Source organism: Dipodomys spectabilis, unplaced genomic scaffold, assembly GCF_019054845.1.
Source record: "Dipodomys spectabilis isolate Male_0828 unplaced genomic scaffold, ASM1905484v1 ptg000242l, whole genome shotgun sequence".
NCBI lineage: Eukaryota > Metazoa > Chordata > Mammalia > Rodentia > Heteromyidae > Dipodomys > Dipodomys spectabilis.
In genome coordinates, this window is record NW_024870919.1 from 6,633,550 (window position 1) to 6,658,714 (window position 25,165).

Sequence of the window (25,165 nt, forward strand, 5' to 3'; positions counted from 1 at the left end):
AAATTTCAATTTTTGAACTTAATTATTTTCTTTTGTTTTTTGGGGTAATTCTTTTTTCAGAGTTGTAGGATTAGTTAATTTAATTTTGCATGATTTTTACACATGTAAATTATTCAGATACATACATTTTGCTTTAAAAATAGTTAACATGTGAATTTCTAAGATTATTTTCTTAATTTTTTTGGGTTGGTGAATTTAAATAAATTTATTTTTTTAGGTTCTAAACATATTTTTCCAGTTATCAAATATTTACTGTATTTTCAAGAAGCACAAACTTTATTAAGAAAGGTTTCATTACCTGGTCACTTTTTTTGTAAATATTTGTACTTGAATTAAAAAAAAAAAAGTTTAATCTAGGCATGGTGATTTGTGTCTTCCATTTTCAAGCTATAGTAGGAACTTTAAGGAGGGTGTGTAAATAGGGAAAGCCTGAGAAACTATGAGATCTTAGTACAAAAATATCCAGAGTGGGGCTGGGAAGGTGGCTCAGTGGTAGAGTGCTTGCCTTGCATGCATGAAGCCTTGGGATCGATTCCTCAGCACCACATAAGCAAAAAGAAAGAAGCTGGAAGTGGCGCTGTGGCTCAAGTGGTAGAACACTAGCATTGAGCTGAAGAGCTGAGGAACAGCGCAAAGGCCCTGAGTTCAGGCCCCATGACAAGACCCCCAAAAAATATCCAGAGTGAAATGAATAGAGATATAGCCATCCCTAGCGCAATATAGAGCACCTGGTTATCATATTCTAAATCTTGAGTTAAAACTCCAATAACATCAATCTTTTGTAAAACTAAAAGGATACATGTTTCAAAATGTTTATTGTTTAAAACTCTTTTTCGAAGGTTCTCCTGTCTTCTATTTCTTAACTTTCAATTTACTTAATCTATAAGAATCCAAGTATATCGTGACTATTTTATTTCTACTAAATTTTAAATAGTACAAGCAATATTATGATTCAATATATTAACCTACTTTTACTATTTGTAATAATTTACTCTGTTAATATGATAATAATATTCCAAATGTGTGTATTGTGTGTGTGTGTGTGTGTGTGTTTATGTGGTTTGTGTGTGTATGTGTGTGCTTTGTGTGTACTTTGTAATGCTTGGGTGATCACTCTACTGTTTCACATATGCTGAGCCAAGTTTTTACCACTGAACTATACTGTCTAGTTATAATGTAAATATTGTTTTAAATTATGACTTTTAAATTTTTATTCCTAGTATGTTTTTTCAAAATTATATATGATGAAATGTGATCCATATTTTATCCACGATAGGAATTTTTATTGTTATTTTATTGTTTTTTAGAATATTTCCACTGCTTGTCTACTTCCAAACTCTTGTGTTTGTTATTGATAAAGGTTTTACTTTGCTTCTTTTCTCTCTTCATTCTTTTTGCCTTTAGGGTTTATCTATTCTTTCTTTTATTTCTTTGGAAATTAGTGATCATATTCCTATTACAATTTCTTTACATTGTAACAGGTCTATACAAAGCTTTATTTTCTATTTTATTTTTTCCATCTTCTCTGACTCTTAGTCCACACTATTAGGTGGAATAAAAAGAAACTTGATTCAGAATACTTTGATTATTTTCCTTCTTCTCTTTTCTGAAGTCTTTCTGTTCTTTGAAACACAATAGCAATTACATATATCTCCTATGTGGTCCATCATTCTATTCTATCCCCTCTCACTTTCCTCTGTAGTACAGCTCAAGTCGTTATCATTCAAATTTATTATGCTATAGTGTTAACTAAACCTTAACTCATTCCTAAATTAATTTAAATGCTTAAACCATTCTCTAAGGACATTTTTCTATATATAATATCTGGGGTCTTGTGTTTTCACAAGGTGCAAAATATGAGTGACTATCAAACATCTAGATATCTCTGTAGAATATTGGTCCACCTGTTCAATAAACTCGTCTGTAAATTCAAGGAATACAGGTCAGTCAGAACAATTGTGTAAAATGGTGTAGCTTGAGCTATCATACTAGATTTGAACCTTATTACCATGTTTAGTAGTGAAAGAACAGACACATAGAAGAACGTAACAGATTTATCAAAAATAAATTCTTAGTTTTTTTTTAATTTAATTTTATTTTATTTGAGAACATACTGTACAGAGGGGTTACAATTACATGGGCAGGATAATGCATACATTTCTTACCAAGCATTGCAGCCTCCTCCTTTGTTTACGCTTCATCTCCTTTCCCAGCCTCCCCCCTCCTCCCCACCCAATCATACCCCCCCCACACTGACATAGTAAAACTGGTTTGACATGACATTTTGTACTTCTCATTGTTGCAACAGGTCCACCTGAATTCTTAAACGACTTGTTTGTCCCAATCTCCTCCACATGTTATACTGACATCAAATATAGTGAAAGCGGGGGTTACACTGTGGGGGAGGGACATATAAAGCAACAAAGAAATAATCTTATAAATGCGTTAGAAACACATGCATGAAAGAAACAAAAACATTAAAATACATATTTGAGGGTTCGTTTTCCTAACATCACATTCTCTGCCTTCTTCCGCTTGACTCATACCTATACTAGATATTGCAAATAAGGGAAACCATGGGACCTAAGTTTCTTTGGGCCTGGCTTACTTCACTTAATATAATTTTTTCCAAGCCTTTCCATTTCCTAACAAATGGGGAAATGTCATTCTTTCTGATGGAGGCATAGAATTCCATTGTGTATATATACCACATTTTCTTGATCCATTCATCTACTGAGGGGCATCTGGGTTGGTTCCATATCTTAGCTATGGTAAATAATGCTGCAATAAACATAGTTGTGCTGGTAGCTTTAGTGTGGTCTTTTTTGTAAACATTAGGGTAAATGCCCAAAAGTGGGATTGCTGGGTCATAAGGGAGTTCTATGTGAAGTCTTTTGAGGAACCTCCATACTGCTTTCCAAAGTGGTTGAACAAGTTTACATTCCCACCAACAATGAAGTAAGGTTCCTTTCTGTTCACATCCTCTCCAGCATCTGTTGTTGTTAGAGTTCTTGATTTTTGCTATTCTAACTGGAGTGATGTGATATCTCAATGTTGTTTTGATTTGCATTTCTTTTATGGCTAGTGATGTTGAACATTTCTTCATGTGTCTATTGGCCATCCTTCTTTCTTCTTCAGAGAAGCTTCTCTTTAAGTCTTTCGCCCACTTACTTATTGGGCAGTTGTTTCTTTGAGGATTTGTTGTTGGGTGGTTTAATTTTTTGAGTTCCAAGTATATTTTAGATATGACACCCTTGTCTGTTGTATGGCTAGTAAAGATCTTCTCCCAATCCGTGGGCTTTCTATTGATCTTACTAGCTATGTCATTTGCCCTGCAGAAGCTCTGCAACTTTATGCAATCCCATTTGTCCTACCTTTCTTTGATTTGTTGTGTTTCTGGGTCTCTATTCAGAAAATTTCGGCCTGAGCCAAGGAGACCCAGGGTTTCTCCTATTCCATCCTGTAATGTTTTCAGAGTGTCTGCTTTGAGTTCAAGGTCTTTGATCCATTTGGAGTTGATTCTGGTGCAGGGTGATATATAAGGATCTAGCTTTAGTTTTCTACATGTAAAATCTTGAAAAAGGAAATCAACACAGAACTTAAAAAATGGCAAAACCTCCCATGCTCCTGGATTGGAAAGATTAACATCGTGAAAATGGCAATACTTCCCAAGGATATCTACAAATTCAACGCAATACCTATCAAAATTCCACCCTCATTCTTCAAGGAAATAGAAGAGGCAATCCAAAAATTCATATGGAACAATAAAAGACCCGAATAGCAAAAACGCTCCTCAACGGAAAGAACACTGCTGGAGGAATATCAATACCAAATTTCAAACTCTACTATAAAGCCATAGTAATCAAAACAGCTTGGTATTGGCATAAGAACAGACCTCAGGACCAATGGAATAGAATTGAAAACCCAGAAATGAACCCACGGACCTATAGCCATCTAATCTTCAATAAGGGAGCTAAAACAATAGAATGGAAGACAGACAGCCTCTTCAGTAAATGGTGCTGGCAAAACTGGTTAACTACATGTAAATTTCTTAGTTTTATGGTCAATAGATTTTGAAGAGGATGCCACGACGTTTTGAAATAAAAATAGAATCTTAATTGGGTGTATTGGCACTATTGCCTCTCTAGATTTAAATTGATCTTAGACTACTACCTCAAACCCTATACAAAAATTTAAAATAAAAAATGATTATCAAACTAAATGTGAGATGTAAAAACCTATAAACATAAATGTACAAATTCATCACATTGGATCAGTAAAGTTTTCTAAAAATTTGACATGTAAAGCATTAGAGGTTAAAGATAATCAAGAATTAACTGGTTAATATCAACTGATAACCTTTCATAATTTTATGAAAGTAATGAAAACATCTACAACAGACAGAGGACACATATTTGTTAATGCTACAATGTTAATGCTACAACAATCCTGAATCTTAAGTACATTCAAATCTTCTAATTCTATATAAAATTTTTCCCAAGCAGGATATTTCTTAAAGAATATATGTAAATTAGTAGTTAATAGGAGGAGCATATGAAATAAGCTCCTCTTTAGTATCTAAGAAAAAAGAAAAAGAAAACTCACTAGTATGACCATAATATAAAAAGATGACATAAAATATACTAATGTATTTGTGGAGAAATTGATATACTCCACATAGCACAATGATTTGTATAATACTGCAATCATTTTAGCAAGCAAGTTTTCAAGTCTTGATAAGGTTAAAGAGAATTGTATGTTATTCAGCCATTACACTTCTATGTATGTATTAAAGAGAAGTAAAAAAAAATTGGACAGGGAATGTAGTCCATTGACAGTGCACTGGAATAATATGTGTGAGACCCTGGAAATAATTCCCCAAAACAAATTTGAAAAGACACACTATAGAGGATATATGCTGGACAAATTCCTGTAACTGAATTTTATATCTATTTTAATGTCTGTTCTAAAATTTACAGCATTTCTATTTGAAAAAATGTAAGTTTGTGAAACTTAGGCTTGGAAAACCTATGATTGTACAATTCACTTCCAAAGCACTTAAATGTATACAATAAAAGGAGATAATATATTGCATGTGAATTTCATGTCGGCAAAAAAAATTGTTAAAAGTACTTCACACAAATTGCAGAATACCTGAAAAGATGTTTTCGGTGTTGGCTAAAAAATCTTTGTGAACTACAGCTTTTAAAATGAAGATGTGATTTTTGATTATTTTGAGTTTTTTTGCTCCTTTTTTGAGTTTATGCAGAGATAACTCAATCAAAAAGTGTATGTGATAATTGGAATATCTAGGAATTGTGCATCACTTATAAGTAATTGATAACCTTTTCTGGAAGAAACTTATAGCAAATGACAAAAGACCCAAATCTATGCATCTGTATTTTATGAAACCTAGATGCTACTTGCTCAATCCAAATGCTTTTCTCTATTTTGCTTGGAAAAAAGTATTCTCAAGATAAGAGCGAACAGCAGTGAAAAGAAACAAAATACACAATCATGTTGATTTATTTGTGAAAATAACAAATGAAATAAAACAATTCCACTTAAGCAACTCCAATATTAGTATCTATGAAGATGTTCCTGAATGCCAACATCCATTGATTTTTTTGGAGTTTTAATTTCTACGAACATATGAAAACTAGAACACAAAAACAAATATAGTCTTAGAGCAAACCAGCCTTGGAATAATTTTCTTAATTGTTTTGAAATTACAAAAGAATTGATACCATTGAGGAAATGATCCTTTCCTATGGAAATCATTTAAAAATGTTTATCATTTATTATAATTCAAATACCAAACAAGAGTAATTTTATATAATCGTTACAAATATCATTTTATTACTACCATAAAGTAGAATAAAAGACCAGTCCAAATATATTATCATTATTCTTAATTTCTATTCATTACCTAGAAATCTCAATCTAAATAGTCATGTCTTTAACATAGACGTAAATATTCTATAATTTTTACTTAACATTTTTCAGGGGCATGTATTCATGTTTCTAAGAAATGTTCACAGCAGTTAAAAGATGCTTTTGTGAAATTAATGTGATATATTTTGTTGTTGTTTGCAAGGTCTGAGCATTGTCTCTAAGCCTTTTTATGCTCAAAGCCAGCACTATACAACTTGAGGCACAGAGCTAATTCATGTTTTTAGTGGTTAATTGGAGATAGGAATGTAACAAGTACTTTTCTGTCGGGGCTAGTTTTGAACACAATTCTAAGATCTAATTACAAAGAATAGCTCGAATTATAAGCTTGATTCACTGGCACTTGGTTTGATGTATTTATTTAATTTTAATTATGTCTTAAGATTTTTGTTTCACTATAATGTACATCGTTCTACACAAAAATTTAGATATATGTATATATTTCTGATGACAATCTCCAAAAATGTCTTTCTACACATTATGTATATATATAATATATATTTCTGAAGACAGACTCCCTATACAACTTTATGCTACTATTTTTGACCTTTTTTAATTTCAAAATATGCCGTCAATTTTCCTAAAGTTTCCTAGAATAAAATAACTAATATTTAAATAGAATATAAAGTTTATTATTTTCAAGGGAATTTTCGATATACCCATGATATTGTAGTAGCATTTACAGTATATTAATAGAAATAATTCTGGTCAAACTCTTAAATATTTGTGTGTAGTGATGAGGAGAGAGGAAATTAATTCATACTGGTTAGGAATTTGCAATACTTCAAAAATCTATTCTACAATTTTTTATAAGCATATAGTCAAGCTACCTGTTATGGTTTAGTGTTTTTATTTCTTTATTTGTTCTAAATTTTAATATGGATGCATGAACAGTGGTAACATTAAAATCATTAATCAACAGACAAATAATTGCAAAATCATAGATACATAGCAGACTTTCAATAGTTAGCACTTACGATGTTATTAATAATTTTGGTGAAGATGATGATGACCACAGTGTACCCTGATAATTACAACGTTGTGATTGAAAAGGAAAAAACTTTACACATTTTTGAAGCTTGATTTCCCACATTGAATATATGGTAATAAACAGCGTTGGATTACATACAGTAAGAATAACAAGAAGAGAGTTCCTATATCAAGAAATAGAACCACATTAAACAGGTAGAGACAATAAAAACCCTAATGTTATTCCTGCAGTCTCTCTAATGTATACTCGCTTTTCTTGGTGGTATTATTTTCCTATAAATAAAATCGTTAATTTCCACATTTTGTTGGACTAAGATGTAGTTTTCAACTTAGCTTGATTAGTTCAAAGAATATTCTCAAATAGATACTATACAATCACCCTGTTTTCCAATGATATATTAAGAGTATGTTCTTCAATACAGCTGTAAACACATGACACAATTTACATAATACCACTTACATATCTGTAGTTACCTTAAAAAGACATAGACCTTAGAGTCAGGAGGTGAAATTTATTTTTATTTCTGCAGGAAACAATTTGTGACTTTATACCAACAAACTGAATTTGACTCTTTCTTTATTTGTAAGGTAAGGTGGAAAATGTAAGGACTCTGGAGTTCAAGCCGCATTACCAAGAAAAGTATAAAGGGAAAAAAAGGCAGTAATGAAATATTTTAAAGCTAATGTACACAAAAATTGTCTAGAAATAAAATTATAACAGCACCTGGACTGGCAAAAAAAGATTAAAATTAAATTGCTTTCAATCAATCATTTAGACAATCTATACTAAGGGCAGACTATTGGAGCTCACATCACTAACTCGAATTTGAGAAGATGACAGTTCAGAACCAGTGTGCAAGGAACGTGATAACATTCTAATATCATCCTAAGCCTGGCATGCTGCAATGCATTTGTGATCAAGTTACTGGGCAGACAGAGGTGAGGAACTTAGCCTCTGTTCAGCCCTCAGCAAAATTGATAACCTATGAGCAAATAACTAAATTGAAAAAAGATTGTTCTAATGGTAGAATACTTGTTCAGCCAACAAAATATCTAAATTCATACTCACTTCCTAAAAGAGGAAAAAAGGGAAGAAAGAAAGAGAAAGAAGAAAAGAGAGTAGAGAAGGAGGAGGAGAGAAGGGAAGGAAGGAAGCAAGCAAGTAAGGTAGGTAGGAATGAAAGAAGGAAAGAAGGGTGGAAGAAAGAATGGAAGGGAGAAAGAGAGGTATAAATAAAAACCTTAGCATGTGTTAGATTTTAATAATGACCCTAAATCATTTTAGCTATAAATGCCATCATTTAATTCCCTGGGAAGAGACATTTTATATCAAGCCCTATTGTTTGTACTTGGAATCCCCGAAAGGCCACCAGAGACCATGACCAATGCAAACAGCAAAAGAGTCGTATATTTGCAAGCTCAAGCTTGGTCCATTGCACATCCGGTAACCGGTGACGCTAAGAGTCCCCGAGCACAAAATCAGCACAGCTTTTATAGTATTGAACAAACAAGTTTAGGGAACTTCCACACAAGCAGTTACATGATTGGTTTGAGTCCACCCTAACCACATTGCCCTTTTTCTGAACTATTGGTATGTTCTGTTCCTGGAACACTTGGACAACTGTTCTGCTTTCTTAAGGTTGGGCAAGCTTGGTGGCAACCTGTGTTTTTTTTCTCTCTTGGGGTTACTCTGAGGGCAGTCTAGCACAAGATGGTTGGGGGTAATCTCAAATTGGAGTTACTGTGGCTCTTCATTCTCTCCTCTTCTAGAGCATCAGGGACCAATCATGGTCCCCTAATTGGCACAGTCTTCTTTATTTTTTTGATATTGGGATCTCAGAACTAATAGATGGACCGTGCTGATCTACAAGGTCTACAAGGTCTAATTGTGAGTAACAAAAATTAACAGTACCAAAGGTCATACATTTTCTTCCAGCAATCCTGACTCCCTATACCACAGCTAACTTACCTTTATACCAGTTGTACTCGTAAGCTCCAATTTTAAGACATACTTATACCATTTGCTACATACTTAAACTTTCTGAGGTTTGTCTTCTTTACAAACTTTTTAAGACAATCCTTACATTTTTAATCCTTTCTTATCTAGAGGATACCAATTTTCCCCAATTTCTTCCTAAGGCTTTCTTTTCTACACTCCTATTCTTTACAATTCCTTGAGCTCCTTTGTGGCTAGAGTTTAAAACTACACATTTTTCCTTTGATTTGTGGAACCAAGTTATCTCAGAAAGCCTCACGGCACCAGTGGGATGAAAAGCTTGTGAGATTTTTAAGGCTAAGATTAGGGCTGGGTCTCATTCCTCCTCTTACCTCCATTGATTTAAAAAAATTCTCTCCTTTATCTTTAAAACACACCTAGGGGGAAGAAGATAATTACCATACCAGAGCCAAACTAGGCTGTGACCCTGAAGTCCCTAACGCAAGGCAGTGAATTCCTTGGCCCAAATATCCACTGTGGGAGTAGAGAGGTTACTGGATATCACCAAAAGAATGTCCCACAAGATCTTACTTTCAACCAGGAAGCATTCTCAGGTGATGGAATCAGGCAGGAGTTCAGTCTACTTTTACCAGGGTGGAGATGGTCTGGGTGATGATATAGGGTGATGATGTAGATTTCCTCCAGGTGACTGTCAAGCTGTCGTTGAACTTTACTCATTAATGTGTGCAGCACCAGCACCAGCAGGGACTCTCTGTGGCTTCAAGGGACTGTCACACCTCGTTCTGGGCTACAAATTCCTACAAAGACTGGTTAAGGATTCATTGCATAGGCTTGGCAAGCTATGACCCAACTAGTTTTTTAAGACTATTTACAGAGTAGCCCAGGACAATTAACCAAGATGACAATTTTTTAAACTAGATCGTATTTTTAATAAGATTAGGATTTTCTAGGCAGATATAAAGGGTTCAGGCCTGTACTATTATTTCCCATGCCTTTTCCTTCTATCTATTCTATTTTGTCACATTTAAAAAAAAGATACTCTGGTCCCTTGTTCTTAAATGGGGATGATGGACGAAGATTCATCTTTTGTCACTTCTTCAAGCTGACTCAGGTGTGTTGATCCTACCTAACCAGGAAACTATAATCTTAGCCTATTTTACAAAGAGGTTACCAGGGTTAGATGTCATTAAGAACAACATTTTAACTTTTGACAAACGCACAGACCTTTATTCTGGCTACAGCAGTGCTGCTTAATTAGCCTTCTGCTTTGCAAAAGGTTCTTTCAGGATGGCTTAGGAATGTGATCTCTTGTAATCTTAACAATGTCTGAGTTAACTATGCAGGCCTTCAGACAGATAGCAATAGAAAAAAAAAAAACTCTCAGGTATACAAACTTTTCCTGAGCAAATAAAATTTATGTAGCTGGTGTCAGCTCAAAAGTTACTGCCAATTAGAGCTTTTGGCACATACAGGGGTTGGGATCTAAACTAACCTCCACATTTTACAACCTTAGCCTTTTAGTACTATCACAGATGACTGACAAGTTCCTGTCCCTTACAAGGTAGATAGTCATAGACATTAGGCATGCTTACAAACTATCTTTCTATGAACTCCTGGCTTTGACCAATTTTTGAAAGGCCACACAAAAATGACTCTAGCTAGGATCTGACATTATTTCTGCCATCCAAGCATTGGCTTACGGTCTCTGGATGCTCCTCCATTGCTTTCATCCAAGAGTGTCTTCTCCACACTGGGAAAAATGCCTCATTGCCATTTCCGTTAGTTGTTTGCTGGACTTGAACGCGGGGCCTGAGTGCTGTCCCTCAGCTCTACAGCTCAAGGCTAGCACTCTGCCACATTGAATCCTAAAGCAGGTCTGCTTGCTCTTTCAGCCTTCTGGTGGATGAGTAGAGGTGACAGTCTCACACGGTCCTTTTTCTGCCCAGGCTAGATTCAAACCAGTTACAGATCAATGAGTCTCATAAAAGGACACTTTACTCCAATTAAAAGCAACAAGGTGGTCAACATAGAAGTAGTTTTAAGCATATTCTTACCTGAAACATATTAAGAGCCAAAGTTACATCTGACAAACTGACAAGAATCCTCACTCCTTTTTGTGGGCCTGATGAGAACTGTTACAAAAAAACCATGAGAGCAAACTGAAATAGGAATTAAGCAATTATTTTGGTAATCCTAATTTTTCCTTTTTGCACTTTGAGGCAAATGTTTAGAACAATTATACTTTTAAACTTTATATACAGAACCCCATTCCTAATTTATAAGCCTCCTATTAATGTCTGTTTTAATATTCTATACATTAGTTTTAGTTGCATTTTGAAAAAATCCCTTGAACTTTCAAGATTAAGTGTCACTAATATCCTCTTGGCTGCTTGTTTTGAAAAAGATACACATAAAAACTTTTAAACTCAAATAACATTTTTTCTTAATGCAAAAATTACAATCACCATCACTGTACCAAGAAGCTAGACTTAACACCTTTATGCCTTAAAAAACACATACACAATGGCAGAATATCATTGAGAGCAAATCACATTATACAAATAAAATTTTAAACCTCTTTTTAAGGCCTTCTTAATTTTAATTTTAACACATCCAAGGGGCAGTTTTAGCAATGCTAATAAGATCTTTACATCACTCGTTTTTACCATCATGTTTCCAGTGTCTATGTGAAGGGAAAAGGGACAGAATAAAGATGGGCCACTTGGCCCTTCCTGTGGAATGGGCACACACACAATTTGACTCTTTAGGGTTAGATGAACTGCTATTGAGCCAGTTTGCCCTCTTTCACCATGGGTGGACTTCTCCTATGGCCTATTCCACCATGCATGACCAGCTGAACTGCACTTCTGCCTGTTCACTGTTCACTCCTAAAGAGAGGTTTTTTTTGTTAGCTTCTAAGTTTCTCCTTTTTGTTAATTCAGATATCTTGAGTACAGTATAAACAGCCTTATGCATTCTAAAATACCAGATTTTCTATTTTTCAAGTTAAAGTATCCTTAAAAAGCTATTTAAAACCATGTGAAAATTCTTTAAAAATGTTTTGGTAATGTCCAAACCTCATAACCTTTTGAATTTTAAACTTAATCTCATCCACTTGTTACATCATGCTGACAATTTCTATCATGAATATGTTCACAAACACATACAAAACACAATCAGATCTTTAAGCAACCAAAAATCAAAATCAGTTGTACATACATTTTCTTAAGTTTTCAAACAAAAATTTAGGACAATATTTCTTTGAAACTAAGCAATATTGTAGAGCTTCATTTTCTCAGGGCTTTAGCAAGTCATTTCACCAATTGATCTTTTGACTCACTTCTGTTGGAGGAAGGCTAGGGGGTGGGGGGGGGGGGGTCACCTGAAACTAAACTGTCCTGATTTTTATCCAATTTTATTTTTATTTAGTTTTTCTTTTTAATGTGTTTTTAATTGTAACAGTACTGTACAGAGGGGTTAAAATTACATGGGCAAAACAATGAGTACATTTCTTATAAAGCATTGTAGCCTCCTCCTTTGATTCCCCTTACCATCCTATCCCCGCCCTCCAACCCAATCCTCCTCCCCCTCCCCCCCCTTACCACCAAAGTTGTAAAGTTCGTTTTTGACATAATGACTTGTATATCTAGTTGTTGAAATAGATCCACCTTTATCCCTATTTAAACGATTTGTTTATTCCCTTCCCCTCCACAAATTATACCGACATCAAATACAGTGAAAGCAGGGGTTATACCGTGGGGGAGGGACATACAAAGCACCAAAGAAATAATCATATAAATGTGTTAGAAACAATCACATGAAAGAAAAATACATTTGAATATGTGTTCAAATTATCTGAATTTTTCTGCTTGACACAGACATATACTAGTTAGTGCAAATAAGGAAACCATGGGACCTATATTCTTTTGGGCCTGGCTTACTTCACTTAACAAAATTTTTTTCCAAGTCTTTCATTTTCCTAACAAATGGGGCAATGTCATTCTTTCTAATGGAGGCTTAGAATTCCATTGTGTGTATATACCACATTTTCTTGATCCATTCATCTACTGAGGGGCATCTGGGGTGGTTCCATATCTTAATAATGGTAAATAATGCTACATTAAATGTAGTTATGCTGGTAGCTTTAGTATGGTCTTGTTTGTGAACATTTGGGTAAATGCCCAAAAGTGGGATTGCTGGGTCATAGGGGAGCTCAAGCTGATTCAAAACTTTGGCAAAGTAGCAGGGTATAAAATTACCCCTCAAAACTCAATGGCTTTTCTGTATTCCAATAATAAGAAAAGTGTGGCTGAAATTAGGAAAGCAACTCCATTCGGAATAGCTCCACAAAAAAATAAAATACCTCGGAATTAACTAAACCAAGGAAGTGAAAGACCTCTATGATGAAAACTTTAAAAACCTGAAAAAGGAATTCAAAACAGAACTAAGAAAGTGGAAAAATTGCCATGTTCCTGGATTGGACAGATTAACATCCTGAAAATGGCAATACTTCCCAAGGCTATCTACAAATTCAATGCTATATCTATCAAAATTCCAACCTTATTCTTCAAGGAAATAGAAGAGGCAATCAAAAAACTTCATATGGAACAATAAAAGACTCCGAATAGCTAAAACAATTCTCAACAGAAAGAACAGTGCTGGAGGAATATCAACTTCCAAACTCTACTACAAAGCCATAGTAATTAAAACAGCTTGGTATTGTCAAAGGAACACACCTCAGGACCAATGGAATTGAACCAAAACCCAGAAATGAACCCACAGACCTATGGCCATGTAATCTTCGATAAGGTAGCTAAAAAAATAGACAGGCTTTTCAGTAAATGGTGCTGCCAAAATTGGTTAACTACTTGTAGAAAACTAAACTTAGATCTTTATATATCACCCTGCACCAGAATCAAATCCAAATGGATCAAAGACCTCGGAGTCAAAGCAGACACTCTGAAATCATTACAGGATTGAGTAGGAGAAACCCTAGGTCTCCTTGGCACAGGCCGAAATTTTCTTAATAGAGACATAGAACATAACAAATCAAAGAAAGGTTGGACACATGGGATTGTATGAAATTGCAGAGCTTCTGTATGGCAAAGGACATAGCTAGCAAGATCAATAGAAAGCCCATTGATTGGGAGAGGATCTTCACTAGCCATACAATGGACAAGGGTTTCATATCTAAAATATACCTGGAACTCAAAAAATCAAATTCCCCAACAACAAATCTTCAAAGAAACAACTTCCCAATAAATAATTGTGCTAAAGGCTTAAAGAGAAACTTCTCTGAAGAGGAAAGAAGGATGGCCAAAAGACACAGGAACAATTGCTCAACCTCCCTAGCCATAAAAGATATGCAAATCAAAACAACATTGAGATATTGCCTCACCCCAGTAAGAATGGCTGTAATCAAGAACTCTAATAACAACAGTTGCTGGAGGGGATGTGGACAGAAGGGAACCTTACTTCATTGTTGGTGGATATGTAACCTTGTTCATCCACTTTCATCCAATTTTAGACAAGAGCACTTTCCATTGTCGGGACTCGCTGAAAAGTCAAAACAGGCACACATCCTTCCATGTGACTGAGCTCAGCTGGAGACTGGAACTTTTATTTCCCCAGAGATTTTCAAATAAATAACAAAAACACTGAAACCAAAAACCCACATTTAAAAGTAGTACAAATTCTAAAACAGAACTAGAGAAGACAATAACCAAAGGTTGAGTTTATACCTACCAGAACTCTGTGCCGTTCTCACTCAGCAAGCTGAATCCAGAGTCTGCTGAGTGAGCCTACCACTCCCACCCAGAACTTCCCTATCTCCAGAAACATACAACAGAGAACAATCAGGTCTCAGTGAATGAGGTGACATCTCATCAACATTTGTTGACACAGGGGCCTTCCAAGTGGGAAGAGAAGTTCAAGTCATTTTGGGGCTAGCGAAATCAGTCCCTCGAGGCCATCCCCTCAGACTGGCAGATTCTACCCCATACCCCGATCTCCCTGAGCCAAGGCCTAAGGCTAAGATAAACCCCAAATGACAAACAGAACACTCAACACAAAGACACAACTTACAAAGGCACACTGCAGCTTTGTAAATTGCCAACCAAAAAGTGCCAGTCTACAGACTTAGAGTTTCCCAAAAATGTCCGTCCTAAACAGCAATCTACCCTGAGAGGTCTGGGGACGTCTACTCACAGACTCCATTAGCAGTCTTATAGCGTGTCTACTAACACAACTTGCCAACCAGAGTGTAGACCCCTCGGGAAACCAGAATTACAGATACAGAACCTGCTGGCAAGCAAATATACAGAACGGCATTGCCTTGACTTAAGAGCTGGGTTTTTTGGGATTCTGTGGTGGGGCGTCTAGAGGATCTTATGAGGGAGGTTCCAGATGAGCCCCCAGAAATGTTGTATGGACTTCGGACCCCCAATGATCACTGGAGACCATGACCAATTCGAACAGCAAAAGAGTTGTTTATTTGCAAGCTTAAGCTTGGTCCCCCGCACACCGGGTAACTGGTGATTCTGAGTCTCCGAGCACAAAATCAGCACAACTTTTATAGAATTAAACAAATAAGTTTAAGGAATTTCCACACAACAAGTTACATGATTATTTTGAATCCACAATAACCGCTCTGCCCTTTTTCTGAACTATTAGTATGTTCTGTTCCTGGAACACTTGGGCAATTGCTCTGCTTTCTTAATGGTGGGCAGGGCTGGTGGGAGCCTGTGTTTTTTTTTCTCTCTTGGGGTTACTCTGAGGGCAGCCTAGCAAAAGATAGTGGGGTTAATCTCGAATTGGAGTTACTTTAGCTCTTCAGCCTGAATAAACCATGTCATACCACATACAAAGCTTGGTAAAACACAGGTCTGGTTTACACTGTTGGACCAATAGGAAGGTATGTCTAGTGCTGCTGCAGGTGTGTCTTAAGGTGTGTGGAGTTTTTCATCCTGATGATCTTGAAATGATGAAATAGACTAACTACAGAATTACCTGGGCAGATACCTGCTGAGACCTATATTAAGTCACAGCTAAACAAAGAGCAATATTTACAATGAAATATATTGAACAAGACAACACAACCAAATTATTTTTTTCTTGAATCAGTGTATTTTTTACACTATATATTACATGTACAAGTTCCTCATTTCCTTCTGTCTCATTATGTTATCTTTCTTTGTTTTGGTTTTGTTTTCAGAACCATGGTATAACAGGCCATTTCTTATATTTTTGTGTTCTAGTCTTCAGAAAGTCTGCAGTTAAATAGGCTTATGTTCCTTTTGTTAGAAAATAAAAAGCATATTGGGTGGGGTCTTCATCATAATATTGTTATGATCTCAAATACGTTTTTATTTCTGACAGGTCACCTGTATAATCTCACTTCAAACTTTTCCAAAGGGCACTTTAGTGGAAGGAGGAAATTCAAAGTGGATTCTGGTAGAAAATTTCTGTTACTAAAATCTCTGGTACAGAGTAAAATAAGCAACTCCAAAATTATTCATTAGAGAGATGAGTTGTAACTCATCTTTTTACACACTAATGCTCTTTCCTCAACCAAACCAGAGGATTTAAAATAAGTATTTTTTGAAGTTAATGGGCACAAATGTGCACGAATTTTCTAGAAATAAAATGATCACTTATGAAACCTTACTGATACTTCAAAGAATGCTTTCCAATAAGAGGAATCACCTTCACACATGTTCACACAATATGTATCTGCCGTGTAACAGAACCCCAAACTAGACTAAGGCATCTAAGAACTATCTAATTGCTGTTGCCTTTTTGCAATACTGCTTTCCTATCATATTGATTAGTATGAATTCTATGGCCAGTATAAAATCACATTTGTAAAAAAGTTACTAGATGGGACCTTCATGGATGAAGGTGGTATTGGGTTTTTGGTGGAGTCCTGGCAGGTGGACGGGTTTTCAGTGGAGGAAGGACTGGTCACTGGGGAGGAGGCTGGGGCAGAGTTTTGAGAAGAAAGAACAAGGCTACAAAGGAGGAAGTTAGTTAGAGGAGGGGTGCAGTTAGAGCACTGTGAGCCCTTGTGGGATATGTAGGGTGAGGTTTCCCATAAGGCAGGGCAGGAAATGGAGGCAAGAGGCTGAGAGAAGGTAGGGATTCTGGTGCAGGAATGCGGAGATATGAGGGTGAGGCTTTTCAGGGTGTGGCTTTGAGAGGGCAGGGTAATACTAGGAAGACATGGGATAGTAAGGGGTGGGGTTTCTGGTGGAGAATGGCAGGCCTTTGGGAAATGTATTAGGGTGGAGGTGGGGTTTCTGGTAGAGCGAAATGTAGTCGCAATGTATGGAGGTGTTTTTCAGAACCATGGCTTTGTGAGAGCAGTGATAGGATCCAGTGCACTAGACTAGTTAGGATGCAGTTCCTGGTGTAGTCAGTCACCACTTCGAAAAGAGGAGTAAGGTTGGGTTGGTATTTTAGTCTTGCAAGACAGGACATGGACTTTGGACAGGGTTTCAGGTATGGCAAAGCAATCTTCCAAAAGGGACTATGGAGGGACAGGGATTTACAGTTGTGCCTGGTGAGGCTCCCAGAAGGTGGCTAACTGGTGCAGTGGTTTCCAGTGGAGCAATGTGGGTGTCGAGAGATGGGACAATGTGGTGGGGGTTTTCTAGGCTTCTAGAAGGAGGCCACCTGGAGCAGTGGTTTCCAGTGGAGCAATGTGGGTGTCCAGAAATGGCATAGTGTGCTGGGGTTTTTCTAGTGGGGTTTTGCAGGAACAGGGCAGGGTTTGGAGCCATTGGGTTAGTTGGAGGAGGGGCTTTGAGAACGAGTGGAAAGGCTGCAATGGTGTAGGATAATTATGGGAAGGGTATTTGGTGTAGTAGGGTGTGGATCTGAGGGAGGAGCCAATAAGGGGTGGGTTTATCTGTGGAGCAAGGCATGGCATTGAGAGAGAAGATGTGGGAGGTAGAGAGGCTTGTGTTGGAGCAGGTTGGCTTTCCAGGCAGGAGATGGGCTGTGCAAGAAGGTTCTGGCCAAGTAAGGCAGGGCTTCAAGGGCAGTTATAGGGAGGTGAAGGGTTTTTGGTATAGCAGGATAAGCTTTATGGGAAGAGGTAGGTTCGGGGCTGTGTTTGAAAGGTTAGGTCATTTAGAAGTAGGCTAGTTATGGGCGAAGTTTCTGATGAAACCAGGAGGGGCTTGAGGGAGAAGGCTGGTTGGAGTTGGGGTATGAAAGGGATGGGAGGAGCTTGGAAGTACTAGAATATGGGAGCAATGGGACTATGAGGGACTAGAATAGTTAGGGGCAGGGTATCTGGTGGATGAGGTGGGGTTTGGGGGGAGGACCCTGATGTAGGCTGGGTTCTTGGTGCAGTAAGGCGGGACGTGGAAGGAGATATGGATGTGGCCTTGTTTTTGGTGGTTCAGAGCAGGGATTCCAGGAAAGGGTGGAATGGAAGAGGGATTTCCCTATAGCAGAGGAGGGCTTTCAGGAAGGAGTCTGGTTGCAATCAGGACTTTGAAAGTTTATAGGAGGTCTACCAGGGGGTATGTTACTTAAGGTTAGGCTTTTTAAGGAGGAAGCTCCCTGGAAGTGGGTTTCCAGTGGATCCAGTCAAGTTTTATGGGAAGGGAGAAAAGGAAAGGGGCAATACTTAGTGAAGAGTTGGGCTTCCAAAATAAACAGTTACCACTAATAAATACCATATAAGAACACCATGTTCTGTCAGTGTAGACTTATATAGCTTTTATGTATGCGAGGGATACTGGAGAAAATAACCTAGTAATAAGTCCTTCCTAGTGAAATTTTTCGTTATTCCAGTTGAGTGAAAATAAAACCACAGGTCAAATCAAGCTCAGAGGCACACAGTAGACTAAGACAAATGAAGGACTAGAATTGATTCCCAAGGACCAACATTAAGGACCACACATAAAAGTTTAAAATGTCTCACTTGGTCATAATTGACAATATTGTCTTAAAATTATGAATGAATAGAACTTTTACTTTGACAACTTTAGAAATCCTAAAACTAAGTAAATAGTAATGTTTTAACTTTGTACAATATTGGAAAGTATACTAAAATAATTAGGAAAATATAAAATTGCACACAGAATGTTCGTCCTCCAGTATCAATTCTAATCTAAAAGAATTTAAAACCAGAAAATTGTCATGTAGTGTGTTTGCTGCATGTTTTCGTTTCTGTCATCAAAATGGTGACTTAACAATGTGTCTTTATCACTGGATGCATCGATGTTAAAACATATCTAAGAATGTGAAACACAATTATACAGACCCTGAAAAAACTCAGAAGGATATATGAAATAATGTTGGAATAAAATTAATGACTAACTACAGTAGGAATTGCTCTTCACTAGGTAGGCCTATAAATACATTCCAGAAGAAAAGGCTACATTGAAAAATAAACAGTGAAATGGAAGCAGGAAGGCAGACCATGAAGTAAATATTATCCAATGAACAACATCTATTGAAGCTTGATTGCAACCTTCTTTTACCTAAGTTAGTTACTGACCTTTGTTCTTCTCTAATGCCAAATAACAAAGTCATGAAAATGCAGTAATCATTTTCAAGACATTAGACTTTACAGAAAGAATTCAGTGAATGTATTGCTAGAAAGTAAAGATAGATGTCTGAGCAAAAGAGTGAAAAAAATATCCCCAATCTCTGGACCTCTGCTGTGAGAAGGGTACAAGATGAAGCACAAGGAGAATGGACAGAAATACAGTAGTGTATAACAGTAGTTCCCAAGATGCAAACAGAGGAGAAAATCAACAAGATCATCACAGGACTTAGCATGGGAGAGTAGAGACAAGAACAGTGAAAATGCAAGGAGAATTACAAAGGATGCCCTTGCATATTTGGCAGAAGACTGCATGGCATTGAGGTCTAAACTATGTGGAGGTATTATAGGAAACTACCTGTACTCATATGGTGCCACAAGAAGTGAATAACTTATGATTTACAAGAAATTGAATAATCATAAAGGTCTTGATTCAGTAGTGTAGAGTTAAACCTTGATAAATTCTGTTTTGAAACACTTAACAAACTTTAATACCAAGACAAGAAGATTCAAATTGTATATAAGTGACTTGACTGTTTGCAACAATAGAGTTCAAAAAATCAAATCACATAATGTGGATGCAAAAGCATAACATTATTAAGGTAATCTTTAAACAACACATATTTTATGGGAATAGTCCTGATTATAAATGATTCGTTTTCCTTACAGATATTGGATGTACAAAATCAACCAAAAACAAAAACAAAACAAAGCAAAAGACAATTGAGTATACCAGTGCCTCATCCCTATTCCTAGATAGTCATGAGCCTGAGATTGGAAGATCATGGTTCACAGATGGCTGGAGTACCAATCCATGAGACATTTATGTTCAATTATTCAATCAAAGCAGAGTGAAACCTTGGTTCAAATAGAACATACTCAGTCAGTCATGAGTGAATAAACCAAGCAAGAGTTTAAGGCTCTGAGTCAACTTTAATTACTCTGTGTGCGTGCATGAACGCTCACACATGCACACACGCACACACACACAAATGGAATGAGAGAGGAAGACGGAGAGAGAAAAAAAGGAATATTAAGAGTTTAAGGACTATCCTAAGCAATATTAATTAATAAAATGAGGGAAATCATGGAACCTATGTTTCTTGGAGTCTGGCTTCCTTCACATAATATGATTGTTTTCCAAATCTTTCCATTTTTTTTATGAAAGGGGCTTTGCCATTCTTTCTGATAGAAGCATAAAATTCCATTGTGTATATACACCACATTTACTTGATCTATTCATCTATGGAGGGGCATTTTGATTGGTTCTAAAAGTGCTGCCAGAAACGTAATTGTAGATTTAGTGTATTTTAGCTTGAGATCATTTCAACAAATGCCCAGGAGTAGGATTGCTGGTTCCAGAACTATGTACATTTGACCTTACAAAATGATGCTAATTGAAATGAACTCCAAGACATGGAAAAAAGTCTTTTATTTTTCAGAGGTCAACCTTGATGTCCATAAAGTAGAGCATCTAGATCTTATTTTATTTAATTTGTCTTTTGCCATTGGTTTATCCCTGGCAATCTCTGTCTTGATTCTGGTACCTTCAATTTTGTATATACATTTATCTGATTTGGAGAAAGAAAGGGAAAAATTATAGTGATGAAACAAGTACAAAGAGTGACCCATTGCACCAATGATATTCAAAAGGCACTATATCGGAAGTGTACTTTACAACTTTGGGGTGGTGGGGGAGGTGTGGGGGATGGGAAGGGAGAGGAGAAGAAAAATGGAGTGGGTATCCATATTCAATAAGGAATGTATCTTACTCATGTAACTGTAACCACTCTGTACAGTATTTTTGAAATAAAATAAAATTTAAAAATTGAACCTATCCTAGAAAAAAATATAGTTTTCAAAATAATACATCTGTCACAGCACTTGTGAGGGATTTTGAAGTCAAGCTGTTAGACTTGGAAAAGGATAGATTGGGAAGCCATCGCAAACAATAATCAAAAGGCTGAGAGCTGTGCTCTGGAAAGGTCAAACAGTTAAGGGAAGACAGGGGTATGAGTTATTATCTCAAGAGTATTTAAGTTTGAGCTGTTGGACATTAAAAGATTAAGATTTGGAGACAAGATGGATGTCTGTGTTATGGATGTAATCACTATTGCTCCCTTTTGCTCCCTAACAATAAGGCATTCAATTATCACTATGTATACAAACAATACCTCATGTTAATAGTTGTAACCACAAGCTAGATTTATGCCTTAGTTTGTGGACATACCTATAGCCACTGACCACCCCCCTTGCAAGTCCCTATCTTTTTTCTTGAAATTCTTCAGCCACTGGTTGTCTCATTTCTCATTGCCTATTTGGGTGGGATTTGAGACTCCTTCCTCTCTTCACCCAGCCACAAGGCCCCAGGGGCCAAACTCTGAACCTCAGAGACACTCCCAGAACCCAGCTGCCTTTGGGGCTGCTGCTTCTTTAGCCATTGGCCTACTGCCTCCTTCCTCCCTTCACCAGCCTCTGCCAGTGCCTCCCGTAATCTCCCTACTACCCCATTCCCAACCCCAGCTCGGCCTCCCCCAAGGCCTCCCCTCCTCTCCACACAGCCCAACACCAGCAGGGCCACTACTCTGAAGAAGACAACTGTGAGCCTGGCCCAACAGAATCAAAGGTTCCACAACATGCAGCCGGCTTAGAAATGGAGGCAGCATAGGTCTCTGCTCAGTGTCTTTCACTTCACTTACACAAGTATTAGTTGTATTCATTTGATATTTAATTTTGGTTTTTGTAACTTCTAATTAAGCCTTTGAAGAATAGCTGGTAGAAATATAGTCCCAAAATTTGAATTGTCTCTTGTTTAATTCTTTCAAGATTCAGAGATGTTTAAATAGTTATAACCATCATGAACTCTCAATTCCATAGCAGAGTCTATTCAGAAAATAATTGCTTATGCATCTGTTATCAATTATTTTCAAGACTTGAAAGTTTTAATGTTTCAAATATTACAGGAAGATCTTTGATTCATGTTGAATGGATGTGAGTAGGTTGAGCTGCTGCATACATACTTGTGTGTTTGTGTGTTGGTATGTGTGTGTGTGTGTGTGTGTGTGTGTGTGTGTGTGTGTAGAGGGGTGTATGTGTATGTGTATCATTGAAATCAAGGATAAGGATGTTGAACCCTGGTCTGAACTTGTCTCCTTTTTATGAGATATAATTTTGGTGTTTTTGGCTGTTTGTATGATCTGATTGCTTGCCTTTGCCTGATGTGCACATTCCAGCTCAATTTTTTAATTAAAACTTATTATTATTTATTATTGAGCATATAGGGCTCTGATATTCCTTTGTCTTTAGTCTGCCATCTAGGATCTTTTTTTCCTCTTCAAAAATTAACATTCAATATAAATTTTACCTCCTGACTGATTTTTCCTTTAATTTGCAATTTGAAATATCTATTATAAGACCTTTGATATCTGTATTCATGAAAAAAAATAATTTTGAATTCTCTGTTTAATGTAATAACACCTGGACAGATATGTTTGCACCAAGATCTTAAAATTTGTTTTGTAGTTTTATTTTAAAATATCTCCTCCATGTTTATAGTGTGGGGAGACAAACAATTCCTAGTAACAATGATAACTGTTTTATTCGTTAAAATATCTGATAATTAATAATTTTGAATATGTCTAGTTTCAAATGAATGCATTTGCTCAATAAGTTTGCTTGATAGACCCATGCACAAAAATACCAGTTCTAGGGGCTGAGGACACGGTGGATCAGTGGTAGACAGCTTATCTTGAATGCACCAGACCCTAGTATTGATTCCACAGCACCACCTAAGCAGAAAAAGCTAGATGTGGTACTGTGGCTCAAGTGGTAGAGCACTAGTCTACAGCTGAAATGCTGAAGGACAGTGACCAGGCCCAGAGTTCACCACCAACAACAAATTAAATAAATAAATGAAACTCATATTCAAGTACATTAATTTCAATGGTTGATTACCATTTTAGGTAGGGGCAGGTTGCCAAGATACAGCACCTGACAAATACTGAAAACGAAAAGTAAAACATTAGCTCTGCCAACAACATGTAGAATTGCCACTCAAAGAGAAACCGGTACTAAGAATGAAATACTTTTTATAACATTTCTTAAGAGATTATGGCTTTATGTTAATTATCAAATAAATTGACCTTCCAAAACTCCATTGGTGGGCCTGAGTCTTAAGGGAACCTACAAAAACTGGAGGAGAAAATCATCAACCTGTATTTTTAAAATTGTTATTGTTAAGGGAGTGTACATACAGATAAACATGTTGTAAGTCAGGTAATGAGTTCATTTCTTGTTTGACAATCCCATCCCTCGTTTCCCTGTCCACAGTGATATAGCTCATTGTGAATACAGTATCTACAGAGTAAAATTACTGCCTTTGTTTCCCTGTTTTCCTTGAATATCTCTGACTCCCTCAATGCCTATAAATTGATAAACAAGAACAGAAAAATCCCTCTTGTTTCCAATTCCTGGAATACATTTCAATATAAACATCAGTAGTTTTGTGAGAGTGTCAGGCTCTGTACACACATCCCAAACACGTATACTTCCTGCACCCAGTCATAATTCCCACCCAATTCTAAGGTCCACACAGTAATTCTTTTCACTTTCCACACAGGAAGAAGCTGAAATTCAGAAAGATTAAGTAAATTACTGGAAATACAGGGCTGAGCATAGTGGCTCACTCTTATACCTTACCTACTCCAGAGAGTAAGATCTGAAGATCATATTCTGAAACCAACCCAGGTTGACATATCCATTACATGTTTACCTCCAGTTAATCAGAAGAAATTGAGAATTGTGTGTTACAACTCGTAGAGTTAGAACATCACCAGACTTGAATTGGAAACCTAAAGGACAGCATCAATATTATGATTTTTAAGAACCAATTTTGTCTCATACATAATCTCAGACAACACCCACCCACACACACACATCTTAAAATAGATGTTAGTACTGAAATCCAAATAGTTTTTTTTTAATTTTATAAGTTTTATTTTTTAGCTTTAGTGAGGTTTGACTTGATAGTTTCTACTGATGAGCCACAACTTAGAACTTTGTTATAATTATACCCCTGTCGGTATTAAGAAAAACATTCTCCTAGTTAAGTCTTCCTCTTTTTCCAGCAATGATAACTTTTCTCTTCTTGGTCTAGTTTCTTCTTTTGGGACTCAATCTCTTAGACTTTTCTGTCTTGCATTGTCTGTAAGTTCATTGATCCAGTAGATCTCAGCCATCCTAATAACCTAGACAGAACTTGCCTTGGCAAAAGTGTTCCAAGCTCACCATTCAGTGGATGTTGTTAGTGCTCACCCATAATCACGTTCTCTTCAGAACTGCGAAGTTGTTAGGTCCAGGAATTCAGGAAAAGCACTCACTGTGTATTATTTCATACTTTTTAATTTAATGGCAGCTTCCACCTATTGTGTACTTTAAGCATGTGTGAAGAGAAAGATTGCCCCTAAGAGACAGAAGCACTGTACTAACTGTTGCTGTCAAAACATAGAAGGAGGGAAAAAAGTTCTGAAGGAACCTTAGAGCCTAGAAACTGATTTCGTAGAAACCCAAACTGCATTTTATCTTACCTTCAAAATAGAAAGTCGGAGACTGAAGTTACATGTAAGCTCCATTTATATTCCTGAGCATGGGGCTCCCTTCCTCTGACCATTTAAAACAGGGACAGGTGGGAAACTGTAACAGGAACA